This window comes from Schistocerca gregaria, chromosome 4, assembly GCF_023897955.1.
Source record: "Schistocerca gregaria isolate iqSchGreg1 chromosome 4, iqSchGreg1.2, whole genome shotgun sequence".
Lineage (NCBI taxonomy): Eukaryota > Metazoa > Arthropoda > Insecta > Orthoptera > Acrididae > Schistocerca > Schistocerca gregaria.
Window position 1 is genome coordinate 591,355,582 of NC_064923.1, and position 14,341 is coordinate 591,369,922.

The window sequence follows — 14,341 nt, forward strand, 5'->3', positions numbered from 1 at the left end:
TGCCACAGCGTAAACGAGGCTTAACGGTACCACCGACCATGCTAGCATTATATCTCTGCGAGGAATCTTTAAGTAGTTGTGACCATGATGTAACATAATGGAAACAGAGTAATCAAACTAGGATTCGTTTTCGAAACAGTCCAGCAAAGTATGATGAACAGTAAACGGTGGGGCAGGAATAGACGTTCTCCCAGCACAAAGATAAGTTGTAACATTACATACTACAATCGGTCGCCAACCTAATTAGACATTCCTGTGTCAAGTTAAATGATAAATCAGAAGGCAGTGCTAAGGCTAACCTAACCTTCTTTGACACACACACACACACACACAGACAGACAAAAACACACACACACACACACAGACAGACAGACAAAAACACACACACACACACAGACAGACAAAAACACACACACACACACAGACAGACAAAAACACACACACAGACAGAAAGACAAAAACACACACACACAAAAACACACACACACACACACACACACAAACACACACACACACACACACACAAACACACACACAAAAACACACACACACACACAAAAACACACACACACACACAAAAACACACACACACAAAAACACACACACACACACACAAAAACACACACACACAAAAACACACACACAAAAACACACACACACACACACACACAAAAACACACACACACAAAAACACACACACACAAAAACACACACACACACACACAAAAACACACACAAAAACACACACACACAAAAACACACACACACAAACACACAAAAACACACACACACAAACACACAAAAACACACACACACAAACACACAAAAACACACACACACAAACACACAAACACACACACACACACAAAAACACACACACACACACACACACACAAAAACACACACACACACACACACACACACACACACACACACACACACACACACACACACACACAACTCTTCCCTTAGATCTGCCTTTACCACAACACAGTAATCCAGCCTTAAAAATAAGTGTTCCACTAACAAACAAATGACCAATGAGGTAGTGAACAGTAACCTATACCTCTCAACTGCATGTATCTTAAATGAACTACGTGCAGCATTTTATAAAACCAATTACCGACACACTTGAAACTAGCAGCAATGCTGCACAGGGAAAAAGCTTGAAATCATTCTGAATTTAAATCAGTGGGTGTGCTAATGATCATGTTCTTACTTCATTGCTTGGTACAGGGTCTCTATGCCTGAGCACTAACCAACTTACATTAGAATAGACTTCTTTCTTAAATTCGGTTTGAAGCAACTAAACAGACTGCAAATCTAACTACACTGACTCTGATGGAGCCCTTGCATTGCTTCCTTAACTAACTAGCCTAGTACATGAGGACCCTTAAATTTTCATGGCTCGCAGAACCACGCTCATTAACGACACTGCACCAGTGTACATGAGAAATAGTAAGTATTCGTATCATTAATTATTAATTAATTAAAGCATACCAAACTATAATTCTTTAAATAATAATGTGCCTTCATAAGCAATCTTTTGACTTACTCAAAAGTATAATTTCCTGTGTAAATGACAACACAACATAAAATTCAAGTTCAACCACATTCTTATACTAAATTAGGACACTCTGAATTAAATTCACTAGGGTAGGATTCCTATCCGGGTTTGTGATTAGGGATAATTAAGTGTGTAAGATAGAGTTTTTAGCAACACCACAATTATTATTGTAATATCACCTAAATTTCACAAATACCTGGTCCGTTTACAGAGTGCCAAATATGGACATTTTAACGAAAGGCTGGTGGCACTGGTGGCGTAGTTTGCAGTGGCTATTAACCTGGCGGCAATGCAGTTATGGCAGTACTGTTGCTCCCGCCCTGTTACATACCTTATGGGCGTTGGAATTATATTTTTATAGGGCCAAAAACCATGACATCATCAAATGCAGCATCCGAGGCCCAAAAGCTCTTCTGGCCTCCAAAATCCAGGAATACGAACCAAAATGATCCGCTACTGCTAACGAGATGTTAACCACAGCACTGATCAGCCCAAACTCCTTACCCGTTACAAAGGATGAGTTGACACTGGCGTGCCAACCACACCTTTTCCACTCCGCCAGGCTCCTCCCGTAGCTGCGGGGCTTCCCCACATCTTTCACATTCAACGCTATGTTACCTAACTATGGAGCAAGTCATTTACAGTGCATTAAATAACGATCATTTCAGTTGTTATTTAACTTCACAATCGTAATTTAAACAACAAAGTTCACAAAACTGAAATATGTATACCAGGTCTAAGACTTTCCATGATAGATACAACGCGCTACATAAGCAACACTCCTAAATGACATAGAATTATTGATACAGATAAAAATAGGTCGAAAATAGGTATTAGAAGTGTAATTATTGTTTCTGAATAAAAGTGGGCTTTCTGTTCATCACATTGAGTATTTCTTCCAGTTATCGTCTGCATTAAACAATAGCAGTGCTTTCTGTGTATGCTCCAAGTTTCGTCGAGCTGTGGTACTTGGGACTGACACGTAAGGCGAATTGTTGCTTACATAGTTACGTTGGTAACGCCAGCGTATTATTTTACATAGTTATGTAACTTTTTTACCAAATGTCTTCTCTTTCATAGCTAAGTAATGCTCCATTATGCGAAACGTATTGCTTAACAGGTAATGTTCGGCTGTCTTTTTGAACACATTTGTTTTGAGGACCAATTGGACGAAAATCAGTGTGGGTTTAGGCCTCTTAGAGGTTGTCAGGACCAGATCTTTAGCTTACGGCAAATAATGGAGAAGTGTTACGAGTGAAACAGGGAATTGTATCTATGCTTTATAGATCTAGAAATGGCATATGGCCGGGTTCCTAGGAGGAAGTTATTGTCTATTCTACGAGATTATGGAGTAGGAGGCCAACTTTTGCAAGCAATTAAAGGTCTTTGCATGGATAGTCAGGCAGCAGTTAGAGTTGACGGTAAATTGAGTTCATTTTTCAGAGTAGTTTCAGGGGTAAGACAAGGCTGCAACCTGTCTCCACTATTGTTCATATTATTTATGGATCATATGTTGAAAACAATAGACTGTCTGGGTGAGATTATGATATGTGAACACAAAATAAGCAGTCTTGCATATGCGGATGACTTAGTTGTGATGGCAGATTCGATTGAAAGTTTGCAAAGTAATATTTCATAGCTAGATCAGAAATGTAAAGACTATGGGTATGAAGATTAGCATCTCCAAAACGAAAGTAATGTCAGTGGGAAAGAAATATAAACGGATTCAGTGCCAAATAGGAGGAACAAAGAACAGGTGGACGGTTTCAAGTACTTAAAATGCATATTCTCACAGGATGGCAACATAGTGAAAGATCTGGAAGAAACGTGTAGCAAAGCCAATGCAATGAGCGCTCAGCTACGATCTACTCTCTTCTGCAAGAAGTAAATCAGTACCAAGACTAAGTTATCTGTGCACCGTTCAATCTTTCGTCCAACTTTGTTGTATGGGAGCGAAAGCTGGTCGGATTCAGGTTACCTTATCAACAAGGTTGAGGTTACGGATATGAAAGTAGCTAGGATGACTGCAGGTACTAGTAGATGGAAACAATGGCAGGAGGGTGTACACAATGAGGAAGTCAAAGAAAAACTGGGAATGAACTATATAGATGTAGCAGTCAGGGCGAACAGGCTTAGATGGTGGGGTCGTGTTACATGCATGGGAGAAGCAAGGTTACCCAAGAGACTCATGGGTTCAGCAGTAGAGGGTAGGAGGAGTCGGGGCAGACCAAGGAGAAGGCACCTGGATTCGGTTAGGAATGATTTTGAAGTAATAGGTTTCACATCAGAAGAGGCACCAATGTTAGCACTGAATAGGGGAACATGGAGGAATTTTATAAGGGGGCTATGCTCCAGACTGAACGCTGAAAGGCATAATCAGTCTTTGATGATGATGATGATGATGATGATGATGATGATGATGATTAACTCTTTCAGTTTTCTTGGGGAACTTATATTATAATATTATTTCTTGGTAGAAAGTGATATTTTGAGTTTCACCTTCATTCTTATTTTCTGTCCTAATTGTTCCCTGGTCATGAAAAGAGTTGTTTGTACAGTAATTATCAGGGTTATTTAAGATGTGCACAGCAGATTAGTAAGTGTATTTACATGGTTTAGGTAAAACATCCAAAGATTTGAGCAAATCTTACGACGAGGCTGAGTACTGTTTTTGGTTATTACTCTTATAATCATTTTCCGTAGCCTGAAAACCCTGTTTAAATTTTGTGCATTTGTTCCCGAGAAAAAAACTGCATAGTTAAGAAAGGCGTGTAAATGATAATAGGATGGGAATGGGATGGGATGTTGGAGCTCAACCAGCAATGCTCCACACAATCTGGAGATTCATTATTTGGTGAAAAAACTGACCAAAACTTGTGGAAGGTGGAAATAACACTTCTTGAATCTGCTGGTGCAATACCGCATAATAATGTATTATAATACTCCAAAAGTTAAAGATACCTTCTAGAAGGCGAAGGGGCATATTTCATTACTTACTCTACATTTTTCCGTAGATATATTGTTTCTTTAAAAAATAAACAAACATGGATGAAACACCTGTCTCTTAATAATATCTTCAGTAGTTCTGCATTTTAGTGCTTCCTGAAATGATTCAGCCGTTCTTTAGAGTACACGCTGGCTATGTGCACGCGATCAGTATTGTACGTGACACGCGTGCACAAATATTTACAGGTACGATATACATGTTCTTAAATTTGACGGTTAATAAAAGACACGAAACCATCAAAGTTTGTTCGTAGTGTTGTACTGGAGTTACCTTGCAGCTACTGCCTGCCTTAGATGAGGAGACATTTGCCTTGAGTTGCAGCCGGTTGTGGCGAACACGCGAAGCCATAAACACAGCATAAATTTGCTTAAAGTTGCTATAACGGGACGGAGAAGGCTCTCGGGAAACAGAGACGCGAACCGTGCCTCAACGGGATTGTTTTGCTTTTTTGTATTACGTAACACTGTTTCAAGTTTTACTACCACACTATTCTTCCATACTCGTACCTCAAATAGTTAAGTCATAAAATAAAGTGTGTGTCGTCTCATATTTATCTGTGATTTGACATCAGTTACTCCATTATATTACAAGCAGTCACCATTTTTAACTTTAGTTAAGTTACAATTGTTCTGCAACTGTGACATACGAAATTCAATGACAATTCAGTAGAGTTCGTTCGTAATTATTATACTCTTAGATCTCCAGAGTCGTTAAACAAATATCTTGTTGGACTTTACTAAATAAGACAGTCTAGTAATCTCTGTATATAAAAGGCTATGTCCTGACTGATTGATTCATCATTGCGCAGCAGAAGCAGTATACAAACTTAAATTTGGGGAGCGTATTGTACTTAAACAGTAGGTAGAAGAGATTTTTTCGAAACTCCTCCTTAAGGGGCTGAAATAGGTATGAACGGGTATTTGAAAATATGTGGCTAATGTCGCTATTAATGTAGCGTTAAAGATAGACCTAAAGGTGAGGTGGGAGAATTTTTTTTGAAAACAAATCGTTATTATTCACCTATTAAAGCATTTTCAAATCTACATTTAAGAAACGTGGTATTTCACTCCTGGGCTAGAAATAAAATAAAACGTGTTTCAGGGTCTTTGGAAAATTCAACCCCCAAATACGCCAAACAGTGGATGAAAGTTTTTATGGAAATATTTGATAAAGAAAGCATTTTTTCAGCTAAGTGTATGATCATTTGCATTTGGCTTCTCGGTCAGAACAAAAATATTACGTGTGTCAGCGTTTTTGGAAACTTAACTTCTAAAGGGTTAAATTGGGCCTGATTCATCATAGCCCAACAAAACGAGTAAGGACAGGCACTTGAAATTTGGAGAGGGTGTTAACCTTACAATGCAGGCACTGTCTAGTAAGGTATTTTTCGAAATTACACTCCTCAAACGGTGAAATCAGGGATGAAAGTTTTTATTTAATTACTAGTATATCGTTACTAAATCAATTGTGAAGCTAGAGTTACGAAAATTGGTATTTGGTTACTCGGTCAGTATTAGAAAATATTAGGTCCAAGCATTTTGGGAAACTCAGCCACTAAAATGTAAAAATAGTGGGTGAAATGTTTTACGAAACTATGAGTATATCATTATTAAATCATCGCTACCAGTGAAATGTATTTAAAGCTACATCTGTGAATTGGTATTTAACTTCCCGGTTGGAAATTAGAATTCTGTGTTTCAGTTTCTTTTATTTTTTTATTTTTTTGGAAACTCAGCACCTAAAGGGGTGAAAAGGGGGACGAAAATTTTTATGAAAGTTTCTAGCTGCATTAAGGCAGTTTTAAATCTAAATGTATCAAAATTTTTGTTTTCTATCAAAAGAAATATGTGTTACGAGATATCACCACAAGAACCCAAAACGCAGGATTAACAAAGACCCCCGATACCAGCAACCAGAATAGATTTTTGGTCTTAAGTACATTCGAGAAAGATCACTTAAGTACATTCGAGAAAGATCAAGACTCTATGTCCTTAATTAACGGGTAAAAGTTAGATGATGCTACAATTTGTGAATGACATAAAAATTCGATTAATGAAAAGCAAAACGGAGTCTGTACAGGCCATAAAATTTACGCAAGCGAAGAAGTGGGCACTAATACTGGGAAGACAGATGCTTCCCATACACTGTTTGTACAACTTCACAGACTATTTCACACCCTATGGAACTGTGCGTGTTCTTTCACTGTGTTTTATATCAAAGTTCGATCGTAACTATCGCTTTATTGAAAGATTTATATACGTGAGCCTGTGATAATAGTTACATCCTCACATGAGATTTAGATGCTTAGTGCGAACCCTATAGTAGTTCAGATATTATGAAAAAAATGCTGCTACTCACTAAATAGAGGTGTTGAGTCGCAGACAGGCACGAGAAAAAAAGACTGATTGGAGCTTTCGGCAAACGACGCTCTAAAGTAGAAAACACACAAATTCACTCAAGCACAACTCTCTCAAACATGCCTCCTGTCTCTGTCCATCGAGGCCAGTAGTTCTGATCTGATCACTGTTTAACTGATGTCATTACGAACTGTTCTTGCGGAAACTTAAGGATACAAAACATTACTGGAAACATTGACATCCATAGCTGTAGGAATACTAGATTTCATCTACCACTCACCTCTAATTCTACAGGTTCCTTCATTTTGTGTTTTCCATGAAGTAAGTTAGTCAAATTGCACTTTAAAGTAGGTTTGTCACAGTCATTGGGTGACATGACGATTCAGTTTGGGTATCCTCAGTATGTACGCAAACGTCATTTTACGACGAATGAGTGAGCCAGATGAGCAGCTAACCGGTGTAAATCACCCATTACTCTACAAGTAATGTGGCATCTTCAGTTACACGTAAATTTAAATTGAAATATTTTCTGATATATTTTATAGTACCATTTGGATGCTTAATCCTAGTAAAGTTGGCAATGTTTAGTGTTCTGAATCGAACACAACACAATTCTTCGACCACACTATTCATGACATCCGACCAGCGCCCTGATAATATTGAGATGGGAGATGTTAATAGTTTCGTGTCTGGAAATGCCTCTGGCTTCTAGTTGAAAGACCTGAATAGAAGTTTTCAGTTTTATGCATTGTAATTGTGTAAGTCACAGATAATTAATACATGTACTGTGCGAGACCAAATACAATATAGTGCCTAACTGTAAAATTACGCACCCTAGCATAACGCTTTGAGCTCCAGTTGGACGTTGGATGACAAAATGAGGTACCCTTCTTACATTTTGTATAAAACGAGCTATTACAGAAATAAAACTATTTCCTTTTCCTTTTGCGTGTTTTCACTGTCTCGAGTGCACCTGAAGTCATTACACTTTATGATAGCAATGCCTGATTAGCTCATGCCACGCAGCAAACCACAGTAAGTCAGTGATGGTACGCTCAATAATGCAGTCTCTTCTCTGTATAGCACTGAGACTTTGGTCAATCACGCATGCATAGGTAACAGACGAGTACACTAACTCATGCCATTCCTGTCCCAAAGCGTAATATCTGAGGTCACCATTTATTGAAGTCAGGGGTTTCCAACCTGCAGCTAGCGGTCCGCATGCGCCCAAAGGCAAGTATCACTCTGGCCTAAGCAGTGTGTATCACAGTGCGGGTAACAAAGAAAAGCAGTTTGTGTAAAATTATAATAAAATGATTTTAGGTTTTAATCTCCTGCCACATGATGCTATTCTTTCATTGGATCATGCCTTCTTTTCCTGTGGTCATTGTTAGTATTACGTATGTTATGTGCGGCTGAAAAATGCATGTACTCTTCCAGTGAGGCCCAGATAAACTAGAAGCTTGGACACCCCTGATTTGAGTTGGTATCAGTCAGATAGCGCTCGGGCTAAGTCTCGTGTATCTTTTTTGAATTCAACGTGAGTGGCGGATATCACTACCTAACTTTCAACACTTAAACTTATCTTATTCTTCAGTGTGATGAACAGATCGGCACAGAAAACTGTAAAACCACGCAGAAGGAAAAATAAACTGGAGGACTGTCTCCAATCAACAAAGAACAGTAAAAAATGGAGACTCTTTTATCACAGGTAAATGGAGTTCATAATTTTTGTCCAAATGTTAGTATTCATTGAATACTTCGAGTACATTATTATTACAACAAGATATTCTTCGCCATCCGTAACTTAGCCAAGCTTTCCACAGTCTGTTTACTGATGTAGCACGTCACGGTTTAGTACTCTTAAGAGAATGTCCAATAATGCTTCCCACAGTTGTAAAGGGGTGTTCTTTACCTGCGTCCACGAACAAGTATGTTGTTAAAGACCGATCGAAGCCACGTAAGGTGAACGTGTACTGAGTTAGGTCACAAGACACTGCCCAGTAAGTCGCCGACTGATCTACGGCCGGTGGCCGTGAACTTGCCGGACAAGCTGCGGCGCGCGGTACCTGCAGCACATAAACCACCCGAGAGCGCGCACCGCTTTCGCAAGGCTGGCGCCAGCGGCGGGAAGTGGCGCCAGCCGGCTGACAGGTCGAGAGGCGGCTTCCCGTGTAGGGCGCCGCGCTAATTCTTCAAACGCGCCGCCACTGCGGATGCGCCGACCCGCCTGTTCTCGTGGCCCGCACGCTGGAAAAGCAGCAGCAGCGAACACGGCCCTCGCTGTGGTAAAACACAGTGACTCACTGTAAACAGCATACCCTGGATTTTCCAATTATACTTACAGGGTGAATTTTCAACTCGTTCAAAAATCAAACTTCGTTCAGGTATTACTGAAAGTAAAAGCTATCATTTCTCACGCAAGCCAATAGTTACGAAAATATAGCACACAAATGTCAAGTTAGGGGAACATAAAACAAACTGTATATAAAACCAGGGGACCCATGCGAAACTGTTCTTTTATACTTCTAAATAATGACAATATTTGGAATCAGTGTAGTCGTTGAGATGGGGGTTGTTTTGGGAATGAAGAGCAAAATTTTTTTTAGAAAAGGAACCGTCAGATTAAATAATGTTTTTTTACATGTGTATATAGTTATTTGCATATGTCCAAACATATTTCTTGCATTCTGAATGTTTGTCTCAGCTTGTAAGACGAACAGAGATCAAGGACTGTCAGTAGGGCCACATAACCTATAAAATTAACACGACAAACATATCTTCAATTATAGCAAGCACGTTATGGGCCGTAGTAGTAATATGTAAATCACAATTCAAGGTAACAGTTAAAAATACGTTTGTCGTTTCACTAAATATATTCGTTTGAAAAAGTGAACTTGTAGGACGGGCAGAGATGATGGATTACTGCACTGGTCATGGTTATCATCTATGACGATGCTGTACACAGATTATCCTGTTAATAAGTAGTCGTTTAAACAAAGAAAATAGCATTTGTAATAACATAAAATGAAAAGAGAGCCTCTTATTCGCAATTAATAAGTTAGCTTCGTAAAATACCCTTATTTTTATGATAGTTAAGTCACTTTTATGTTAAAATTAGTATGTTTTAGAGCAACATCGGTATGCAATGTCACAAGACCGTTGAGTACCTTTATAACGATACCTCATTCATCCGTGTACGATTAGTATGTATTGAGTAAAAGGTATGTGGATTTGAGAAACAGTACATATGACGATCAAATCATAATCATGTCATGGAGCTGCATTTTCTAAGTGGAACACGTTCTACGCAAATTACACAAAAAGTTTCCCTTAGTGAACCGAGAGAAAGAGAGTCGTAACTTACAAAGCACTGTACTTCTGCTGGAATCGTGTGGCAAAGTTCTTGTACTGGATGACATTACCTGTTCTCGCACGTCTGGCCCCGATACGAAGGCAGTACAACATACTTGGTGCACATTACAGAGATCCTCCCTTTTGGTGGAATGACGTCATCGAATAGAAACGTGAAGACGGGTATGTCTGCCCTTAGGATATATGATGCCCTTCCCAACCGAATCAGTGTGTCTAACCAGGCCAGGAGGAGTTCAGCGACATACTGAAATGAAGTAAAATGTCATGTGGCTAGGACTTCCCACTAGACAGATGGTTCACCTCGTGCAGCTTCTTTTAGTTGACGCCACTTCGACGACTTCCTCGTCGAAGAGGGAGATATGAGGAAGGCATCGGAACCTCCAGTCCGCGAGTGGAGACTTTCCGTCCAGACGGGAATCGAATCTGGGACTGTCGTATGGCACTCTGCCGCGCTGACCACTCAGTGAAGTATGTGGACAACGTCACGCTATTGGTCGGGGAACGTCATGCTAATAGGCGGGATCATAGCGCTAAGTTATAAATTAGACTCGATTTTGTAATCACTGAATCAACAACACATACTTTGTCAACATGTGAAGTTTGTTTTCGTTGTCTCGTTTTGGTGCTTCAATTCTTTATTATTGAGCAGTGTATGAACTAAAAACAAATTAGGTTTCATGTTCGTTAAGCCGATGTCCAAACCAAAAATGAAACAGTAATTTGAGTCGGCAAATTAGCTGGACCGTCCTCGGGTAAGGTTTCTGTATAGTTCGAGAACTTATATACACTCCTGGAAATGGAAAAAAGAACACATTGACACCGGTGTGTCAGACCAACCATATTTGCTCCGGACACTGCGAGAGGTCTGTACAAGCAACGATCACACTCTCGGCACAGCGGACACACCAGGAACCGCGGTGTTGGCCGTCGAATGGCGCTAGCTGCGCAGCATTTGTGCACCGCCGCCGTCAGTGTCAGCCAGTTTGCCGTGGCATACGGAGCTCCATCGCAGTCTTTAACACTGGTAGCAAGCCGCGACAGCGTGGACGTGAACCGTATGTGCAGTTGACGGACTTTGAGCCAGGGCGTATAGTGGGCATGCGGGACGCCAGGTGGACGTACCACCGAATTGCTCAACACGTGGGGCGTGAGGTCTCCACAGTACATCGATGTTGTCGCCAGTGGTCGGCGGAAGGTGCACGTGCCGGTCGACCTGGGACCGGACCGCAGCGACGCACGGATGCACGCCAAGACCGTAGGATCCTACGCAGTGCCGTAGGGGACCGCACCGCCACTTCCCAGCAAATTAGGGACACTGTTGCTCCTGGGGTATCGGCGAGGACCATTCGCAACCGTCTCCAAGAAGCTGGGCTACGGTCCCGTACACCGTTAGGCCGTCTTCCGCTCACGCCCCAACATCGTGCAGCCCGCCTCCAGTGGTGTCGCGACAGGCGTGAATGGAGGGACGAATGGAGACGTGTCGTCTTCAGCGATGGGAGTCGCTTCTGCCTTGGTGCCAATGATGGTCGTATGCGTGTTTGGCGCCGTGCAGGTGAGCGCCACAATCAGGACTGCATACGACCGAGGCACACAGGGCCAACACCCGGCATCATGGTGTGGGGAGCGATCTCCTACACTGGCCGTACACCTCTGGTGATCGTCGAGGGGACACTGAATAGTGCACGGTACATCCAAACCGTCATCGAACCCATCGTTCTACAATTGCTATCCCATGCCACCCAACGTGCTCTAGAAGGTGTAAGTCAACTACCCTGGCCAGCAAGATCTCCGGATCTGTCCCCCACTGAGCATGTTTGGGACTGGATGAAGCGTCATCTCACGCGGTCTGCACGTCCAGCACGAACGCTGGTCCAACTGAGGCGCCAGGTGGAAATGGCATGGCAAGCCGTTCCACAGGACTACATCCAGCATCTCTACGATCGTCTCCATGGGAGAATAGCAGCCTGCATTGCTGCGAAAGGTGGATATACACTGTACTAGTGCCGACATTGTGCATGCTCTGTTGCCTATGTCTATGTGCCTGTGGTTCTGTCAGTGTGATCATGTGATGTATCTGACCCCAGGAATGTGTCAATAAAGTTTCCCCTTCCTGGGACATTGTTTTCACGGTGTTCTTAATATATATATATATATATATATATATATATATATATATATATATATATATATATATATATATATATAGGGTGTTACAAAAAGGTACGGCCAAACTTTCAGGAAACATTCCTCACACACAAATAAAGAAAAGATGTTACGTGGACACGCGTCAAGAAACGCTTAATTTCCATGTTAGAACTCATTTTAGCTTCGTCAGTATGTACTGTACTTCCTCGAGTCTGATTATCAAATTGTATATTTTCACAATCAACATGTGTGGGATGACGAGAATCCGCACGCAATTGTGCAATCACGTCATCAACACAGTTTTTCTGTGAACGTTTGGGCAGGCATTGTTGGTGATGTCTTGATTGGGCCCCATGTTCTTCCACCTACGCTCAATGGAGAACGTTATCATGATTTCATATGGGATACTCTACCTGTGCTGCTGGAACATGTACCTTTACAGGTACGACACAACATGTGGTTCATGCACGATGGAGCTCCTGCACATTTCTGTCGAAGTGTTCGTACGCTTCTCAACAACAGATTCGGTGACCGAACGAATTCCATGGCCTCCACGCTCTCCTGACCTCAACCCTCTTGACTTCCATTTATGGGGCATTTGAAAGCTCTTGTCTACACAACCCCGGCACCAAATGTGGACACTGTTCCTGCCCGTATTGTGGACGGCTTTGATACAGTACGCCATTCTGCAGGGCTGTATCAGCGCATCATGGATTCCATGCGACGGAGAGGGAGGATGCATTTATCCTCCCTAACGGAGGACATTTTGAACATATCCTGCAACAGTGTGTTTGAAGTGACGCTGGTACGTTCTGTTGCTGTGTGTTTCCATTCCATGATTAATGTGATTTGAAGAAAAGTAATAAAATGAACTCTTAACATGGAAAGTAAGCTTTCAGTACACATGTCCAGGTAACATTTTCTTTCTTTGTGTCAGGAATGTTTCCTGAAAGTTTGGCCGTACCTTTTTGTAGCACCGGTGGGGTAAATCCGACTGGTTTGGAAAACCCGACCGCCCTTTATTTGCGAGAAACGGCAAAGCTGAGCGATTTCGCATTAGTTTTTCCATATCGAGCATTCGAAAAAACGAAAATGTCACCTTTTCAGCTTTGCCACATTTGACATTTAGACAATCAAAATACAACCAGTGTGTTTTCGATTGTTTCAGTTGAATTTTTTGTGCCAATTGCATCACTACATTTACCTTATCAAATAAAACGATGGCAAAACAAACGGCAAGTGATTTTTTAGTGCATATTGTGACCTACTCAATGTATATACCTTTTTTGTTGGAAATTTAGTGGAAATTGTTTCTGTGTGTGTTAAATGAAAAATGGTATGGTGGGGTAAATCCGATAGCTAAATGATGGGATAAATCTGACCGCGTATTTTTTATCGTTTATCTGTATGGAATTATTTATTTATGGAAACAAAGTGAATTTTTCTTTCTTTTTAAGAAAATATTACAAAATTACAAATGAAAAACGACATAACGTAATATAAAGGATATTCGGCAAGCAGTTGCTGCAGTGTAAATGGGAATGACTTTACGAGCTGTCGCTTGTGATTTTAACATTCCGAGAACGACACTGCTACTGCTCCGCCGTGCAATGCAACCTCTTTCCAATTGAAATATACCATCAGTTAACTTTCTATACATTTAGTACTCTAAACATTGCTATTTCTTTGAACACATTTTGTTCATTTATGTCAAACATAACTGCTTATAATAATTTCCCAAAAACCGTTCATTTACAACTATTTCTGTGCAAAACCAGCCAAACAAATAGGGGATCGGGTTTACCCCATCATTTTTGCAAATGGCAAAAATGGACGTTTCTTAAAATACGGAGATCTCAAAAACTATTGATGCTATAACAAAAATATTTT